Source organism: Pan troglodytes, chromosome 11 (assembly GCF_028858775.2).
Source record: "Pan troglodytes isolate AG18354 chromosome 11, NHGRI_mPanTro3-v2.0_pri, whole genome shotgun sequence".
In the NCBI taxonomy this organism is placed as follows: domain Eukaryota; kingdom Metazoa; phylum Chordata; class Mammalia; order Primates; family Hominidae; genus Pan; species Pan troglodytes.
The window spans coordinates 9,112,082-9,119,493 of record NC_072409.2 but is presented as its reverse complement, the minus strand read 5'-3'; the positions used below and the strand labels follow the sequence as shown (position 1 = coordinate 9,119,493).

The following is a 7,412-nucleotide window of genomic DNA, read 5'->3' as shown; positions in this document are numbered from 1 at the left end:
TTGTGTATGTGTGAGTTGGTATGCGTGTGAGTTGGTGTGTATGTGAGTCGATGTGTGAGTTGGTGTGTATGCGAGTTGATGTGAGTTGTATATGTGTGAGTTGGTGTGTATTGGTGTGTGAGTTGTGTATGTGTGAGTTGGTGTGTGAGTTGTGTATGTGTGAGTTGATGTGTATGAGTTGGTGTGTTAGTGAGTTGGTGTGTAAGTGACTTGTGTATGTGTGTGTATTGGTGTACATGTGAGTTGAGTTGTGTGAGTTGGCATGTGAGTTGGTGTGAATTATGTATGTGTGAGTTGGTGTGTGAGTTGTGTATGTGTGAGTTGGTGTGCATGTGAGTTGGTGTGTGTGTGAGTCCGTGTGTGAGTTGGCATGTGAGTTGGCACATATGTGAGTTGGTGTGTGAGTTGTGTATGTGTGAGCGCATATGTGAGTTGGTGCGTGAGTTGTGTATGTGTGAGCGCATATGTGAGTTGGTGTGTGAGTTGTGTGTGTGTGTTGATGTGTATGTGAGTTGGTGTGCGTGTGAGTTGTGTGCGTGTGCGTTGGTGTGTGAGTTGTGTATGTGTGAATTGGTGTGTGTGTGAGTTGTGTGTGTGTGAGGGAGGGTGTGTTTGTGGACAGATGTGTGTGCGCCTGGATGTGCCGGACCGGTTGGGAGGGGCGGATGGACCGAGGCTCCGCGACAGGCATTTCCGAGCTCCCCTGGCAGATCTGGCTTAGGAGGAGCTGCAGGGACCAGCGCTGAGGGCCCTTCTGGCTGCCCTGGTCCAGGCCTTGGTGTCTTCCTGGTCTCCTCTCTCTCTAGTCTCTGCAGTCCCCTGGGCTCTCCAGTCCCACAGGGGGCTCTCCCTTGGAAACCCGTGGGGAATGTCACCCGTGGGGAATGTCTCTGCCCACCCAAGCCTCCCCGGGGAACAGCAGAGAGGATGGCCCCTCAGGCCGGCACCTCCCAGAACTCACGTCCCCACAATGGCCCTGGGGTCCCCTCTGGCCTCACGCCCGCTCCTCTTCCTCTCTTTCAAAATTTGCCGGGTGCTGGGCCCCAGAAGCCAGCCCTCCTGACGTGTGGCGGCCATCCTCACCGCCCCCTCCTTCCCTGCAGCATTCCCCAGCCCCCGGCCCACCCTCCTCCCACCCGCTTCCTGACCCAGGCTCCTGGGCCTTCCCCTTGCGGCCACCTAGCTGTGTGCTTTGTTTGGCTGCTGTCACCCCCAGGAAGGCGATCCCCGTGAGAACCCAAATAGCAGGTGCTCATCTGGGACCCCCGCCTCCAGCCCCAGGGGAGGTTTCCTGGTCCTCACTGTGGCCAGGGCATGGCTCCTTCACCCCGGGGCTCACCCTCGGTGTCCGTGAAGTCCAGCCAACGGTGACCCTAAGTCCTCCCTCCACTCGCCTATGTTTGGGGATAGCCCGTCCTTCCTGCAGGCCTTTGTCTTGGTGTCACCCTGCCTGAGCTGGCCCCAACCACAGTAGCGACAGTGATGCTGATGTGTGACTGCTGCCCGGAGCCTGCTCACATGACTGTGTGGAGAAAGTTCTTTCCCTGAGGACCATCTGGAGTGGACGCGTGCACTACCCCTCTCTGAATACACCCTCCCCACGAGGCCCTCTGGAGCATCCTGTAGAGCCAGCCCTTACCCAGAGACCCTGAGCCCAGAGAATGTGCTGGGTGGTGAGCCTGGGGACGAATGCAGAGCCCTAGATCTCCTCTCCAGAAGTAAGTATGGGGTTAGTGTAAATTGCTTGGTCAGGAGGGCGGGACCTGGGGTCTTCACTAGGCTTCCCAAAAACTGGGTTGAGCACATAGTAGGTGCTCACTAAATAACTGTTGAAATAGATAAGCAAGGAGGCTGGGCGAGGTGGCTCATGCCTGTAATCCCAGCACTCTGGGAGGCTGAGGCGGGCAGAGCACCTGAGGTCAGGAGTTCAGGACCAGCCTGGCCAACAGGTTTAGTGATGAAACCCCGTCTCTACTAAAAAAAAAAAAAAAAAATTAGCTGGGCGCAGTGATGCACGCCTGTAACCCCAGCTGCTCAGGAGGCTGAGGCAGGAGAATCGCTTGAACTTGGGAGGCGGAGGTTGCGGTGAGCCAAAATCGTGCCACTGCCCTCCAGCTTGGGGGCAACAGAGCAAGACTTGTCTCAAAAAAAAAAAAATATATATATATATATATATATATATGTATATGTGTATACACACACACACACATATATATATATGCAAGGGGATGGAAGGATGGACACAGGCATGGGTTTGGGCCACACAGTCTTGCTGGGCCTCCTGCCCATGGCCCTCCTGGGGTCCGGAACCTGGCGGAGGCTGAGGTTCCGGAGAAGTTGGGCCCCCAGCCTGTTCACTGGGGCACAGGTCACGTTGTAGACGCAGCCCCACTAGCTTGTTTAGGGGTCGAGGACTCCTACAACATCCCCGGGAGGGGGGTGGCACTGGGACCCTCATTTCCTCCTGTGGAAGCAGAACCAGGTGACCCTCGCCCCCCAGCTGGCTGTGGTGCTGTGTGTCACCTGGCTGGGTCAGGCCCTGACGCCGAGCAGGGTTCACTGTGGCTCTTGAAGACCTTGTTGTTGGGGCTGAAACGCATCTGCACCTCCCCCTGGGTCCTCCGTCCCTCAGGGTGGGTGTTTATTCCCAAGCAGGGGGTCACCCAGAGAGCAGCCCAAAACCTCCCTTGAGTCCTGAGGAAGGGGCAGCCAGAGGCTGGCCTGGGAGGAGGCGTGGCAGGCGTTGGGAGCAGCTGCTCCAAGTGCAGTGACCATATTTTTCTGAGCTGAAAAATGAGGACACAGGATGTAGCTGAGGGCTTTCTCAGGTTGGTTCACTTAATGAAGGGGAAAAAAACCTTCCAAAGGTATGAAAGTTAAAGCTTATTTAGTTATACCTTATTTAGGAATAGCTTGTTTTTGTGGAAGGAACCTGAGTTTCCAAAATCAGGGGTTTTCTGGAAAGGAATAATTCCATTTGGCTAATATTTGGGGGGCACCTGGACCAACCTTGTCTTTAGTGGGAAGCAAAGCAGGCATGATCCTGGCCTCACAGAGTGACGTAGGGAGACGGACAGTCTTCCAATAATTTCATGGTTCAGAGGACTTTTAGGAGGTAACTGATGAAGAGGGGGCGCAGGATGGGGTGGGGAAAGCACATTCCAGGCAGGGAACAGCATATGCAAAGGCCCTGTGGCTGGAGGGAGAGCTTCGCGTTTGAGGGACAGGAGGGCAGCCCCAAATGTGACGAGCGAGAGGGAGAGGAGGATGGAGATGTGGGCAGGGGTCAGTCTGGGCGGTGGCCAGCAGCCATGAGAGTGTGATGGGCTGTCTCTGGCAGGCAGTGGGGAGCCATGGATGGTTGGACACAGGCGTGACCTGGTCATCCTGGTGGATGTTGGTGGTGATGAGGAGAAGGATGGGGCTGAGAATCGTAGGAGGCACTGAGTTCTTACCGCGTGCCAAGCACCATTTCACAGATCGAAGTGAGGGCTGGGGAGGGGAAGTGACTTATCCAGGTCACACCACTGGCAAATGGCAGAAATGGGACTCAGACCGCATCTGTCTGGCCACACAGTCCGCACGCTCGTCCTGCATGTCCTGTACACACTGTACACAGAGCTGCCCTTTGTCTGGATGCGGAAGCCGAGGGACATGCAGACGACCCTGTCACCTGCCTCCCTGTGGTGCTGACTCCTCTCTGCTCTGAGTTCCAGGCTGGGTGGGGACTGCAGGTCACAGGATTGGCCGGAGCTGGAAAAGCCCAGCTCAGTTCCTGCTGAGGCCCAGCAGGGGAAGTAGAGGTTGCAACATCGGTGGAGGCTGAGGTTCCGGAGAAGTTGGGCCCCCAGCCTGTTCACTGGGGCACAGGTCACACTGCAGACGCAGCCCCACTAGCTTGTTTGGGGGTCGAGGACTCCCACAACATCCCCGGGAGGGGGGTGGCACTGGGACCCTCATTTCCTCCTGTGGAAGCAGAACCAGGTGACTGCACTGCTGTAGACCCACCAGCGGCATTGAAAAAACCCTCACCAGGCTGGGCGAGGTGGCTCATGACTGTAATTCCAGCACTTTGGGAGGCCAAGGCAGGCAGATCAGTTGAGGTCAGGAGTTCAAGACCAGCCTAGTCAACAAGGTGAAATCCCATCTCTACCCAAAATACAAAAACTAGTCTGGTGTGGTGGTATGCACCCGTAATCCCACTACTCAGGAGGCCGAGGCAGGAGAATCGCTTGAACCCAGGAGGCGGAGGTTGCAGTGAACCGAGATTGCGCCACTGCACTGCAGCCTGGGAGACAGAGTAAGACTCTGTCTCAAAAAAAAAAAAAAAAAAAAAAGAAAGAAAAGAAAAAAGAAAAAGCCCTTATTCCCTCCTTAATCGTTAGGGAAATGCAGATGAAAACCCGGATGAAACGTCCCCTCCCACCCATGAGGATGGCTACTATCAGGAACCAGAAAGAACAAGGGCTGGTGGGGAGGAGGTGGAGAAATTGGAACTCTCAAGCATTGCTGGTGGGAATGAAAATGGTGCAGCCGCTGTGGAAAACAGCATGGCAGTTCCTCAAAAAAAGTAAAAATAGAATTACCATATGATCTAGCATTTCCACTTCTGGGTATGTACCCAAACGCGTTGGAAGCAAGGCCTCGAAGACATATTCATGCTCCCATCTTCATAGCAACATCACTCACAATAGCCAGAAGGTGGAAGCAACTCAAGTGTCCTTGAATGCAGGAATAAACAAAATTTGATACATACGTACAATGGAATATTATTTAGCCATAAAAAGGAAATTCTGACACACGCTATAACATGGATGAACTTTGAAGACATTACGCTAAGTAAAATAGCCTGTCACAAAAGGACAAATACAATAGGATTCCACTTATGTGAGGCTCTAAAGAAGTCACATTCATAGAGACAGAGAGTGGAATGGTGATGGCCAGGGAGAAGGAGTCGTCAGTATTTCACGGGTACAGAGTTTAAGTTTTACAGGATGAAAAGAGTTCTGTGGGTGGATGGTGGTGACGGTTGCACAATGGCGTGAATGTACTTAACACTACTGAACTACACACTTAAAAATGGTTAAGATGGCACATTTTATGTGTATTTAAAAAAAATTTTATTCTCAGTTCTCTTATGTTATTGACAGCTGGCTTTCTTTTAAGTTTTTTTTCTTTTTTCTTTTTGAGTGAGGGTCTCACTCTGTCACTCAGGCTGAAGTGTTGTGGAATGACCACAGCTCACTGCAGCCTTGAACTCCTGGGCTCAAGCGATCCTCCCACCTCAGCCTCCGGAGTAGCTACCACATCCAGCTAGTTTTTTACTTTTGTGTGGACACACGGTCTCACTATGTTGCTCAGGCTGGTCTAGAACTCCTGGCCTCAAGCCATCCTCCTGTCTGGGCCTCCCAAAGCGTGGGATTACAGGCGTGAACCAACTCCCGGCCTTAAGTTAGTTGCTTTTGTAAGAAATAAAAATACCAGACGGTAATTGGCATCAGAGCAGTCAAGAATCTCAGATGCTAGTGTTCCTGGGCAAGTAACCTTGCCTCTCTGAAGCTCAGTTTTCTCATGGGGAAATGGGATCGTGATGGCACCTCCCTCCTGGAGCCACTGTGAGGGTTCCATGATGCCTCCGAGGTGCTCTTCCCAGCGGCCAATGTGCAGTGAGCACCCAGCTGCCCCTATAGGACTGGCAGGTCTTCCTTGAGCCTTTGGGGTTAGGGATTTAAGCAGCATAGGCCTTAGTCAGAGGAGAAAAAGTCCCTTACCCCACCATCCACATGGGGAAACGGGCCTAGAAGAGTCAAAGGACTTGCCAAGATCTCTCAGCATCTCCTGAACTGGAATGTGGTTTTCCAAGAGTCCCCTCAGGACCCGGGCCAGGCTTCACCTGTGCCTGGGTGTGCAGCTGTATTGGTCAGCAGGGCTCCCTCTGCTGTGGTAACAAAGGAACCCCGCATCTGAGCGCCTTAAAATGGTCAAGGTTTGTTTCACATCCAGCAAAGTCTGCTGTGTGTCCAGGCAATTCTTTTATTTTATTTTTTTGGAGACAGAGTCTCTCTCTGTTGCCCAGGCTGGAGTGCAGTGGCACAATCTCAGCTCACTGCAGCCTCCGCCTCCCGGGTTCAAGCGATTCTCCTGCCTCGGCCTCCCGAGCAGCTGGGACTATAGGCGTGTGCCGTCACGCCCAGCTAATTGTTGTATTTTTAGTAGAGACGGGGTTTCACCATGTTGGCCAGGCTGGTCCCGAACCGCTGACTTCAAGTCATCTGCCCACCTCAGCCTCCCAAAGTGCTGGGATTACAGGTGTGAGCCACCGCGCCCAGCCTCCAGGTGATTCTTCGGGGTAACTGCCCTTGCTATGAAGGGAGGCTTAAAAATCCAGGCTGCCTCCTGCTCGTGGCACCCCCATTTCCAGATCACTGAGTCACGGGAAAGAGCATCACATCACTTCCTCCCACGGCTCACTAGCCGGGGGCCTCATGCAACCGCAAAGGTGGCGGGTCCTAAGAAAGAGACGAAAACTGGCTATAGGTGAGCACTAGACGTTTCTACTCACAGTCAGGGTGTGAATCAAGCTGCCCCTTTCAAAATACAAATGAAGGCTTCCTGTTCTTTTTCTGTCCTTGAAGAATTCTGGGGACGGGCCCTAGCAGGCAGGCTTTTTTTTTTTTTGAGACGGATCTCGCTCTCTCGTCCAGGCTGGAGTGCGGTGGCATGATCTTGGCTCACTGCAACCTCCACCTCCCAGGTTCAAGCGATTCCCCTGCCTCAGCCTCCCAAGTAGCTGGTATTATAGACATGCACAACCACCCCCAGCTAATTTGTGTGTGTGTGTGTGTGTGTGTATATATATATATATTTATTATTATTATTATTATTTTTGTAGAGACCGGATTTTGCCATGTTGGCCAGGCTGGTCTTGAACTCCTGACCTCAAGTGATCCACCTGCCTCGGCCTCCCAAAGTGCAGGGATTACAGGTGTGAGCCACCGCACCCGGCCTCAGGCAGGTATTTTTACCAGCCGAATACTCTTGCACTGTGCACTCTTCACGTTCATCATCAGTCCCCCAGATGGGTGTTTAAGGCATTTCCAAAGCTCTGTTATTAAAAACACGATGCAATGAGTCTCTTTCAGCATTTCCCCTTGTTGCCGTGTGAATGCGTCCGTGGTATAACTTCCTAAAAGTGGAATCGCTTGGTCAAAGGGTGGGTGCATTTAGCAACCTGATGGCTTTCCAGGAGACAAGTGCTGCCTCCCGGCCACGAGCTTTTAAGAAGAACTGCTGATGGAACCCGAGCTGGAGTCCCAGGGACCAGGGCGAGTTCTCCATCCCAGGGGATTTTCAGATGGGACACTGGGGAGAAGCTGCCCTGCCCATCTCAACTCTATGATCCCAGTACTAAC

At 52.9% G+C, this 7,412-nt stretch overlaps 1 long non-coding RNA gene across 1 annotated transcript; it reads left to right on the top strand.

Moving 5' to 3' along the window:
* Positions 1-1,550: 1,550 nt before the first annotated feature.
* Positions 1,551-7,131, top strand: LOC100607994 (uncharacterized). Its single transcript, XR_008537185.2, has 2 exons — positions 1,551-1,718; positions 6,893-7,131. It is a non-coding gene; the product is annotated as an uncharacterized LOC100607994 (long non-coding RNA).
* The last annotated feature ends 281 nt before the right edge of the window (positions 7,132-7,412 follow it).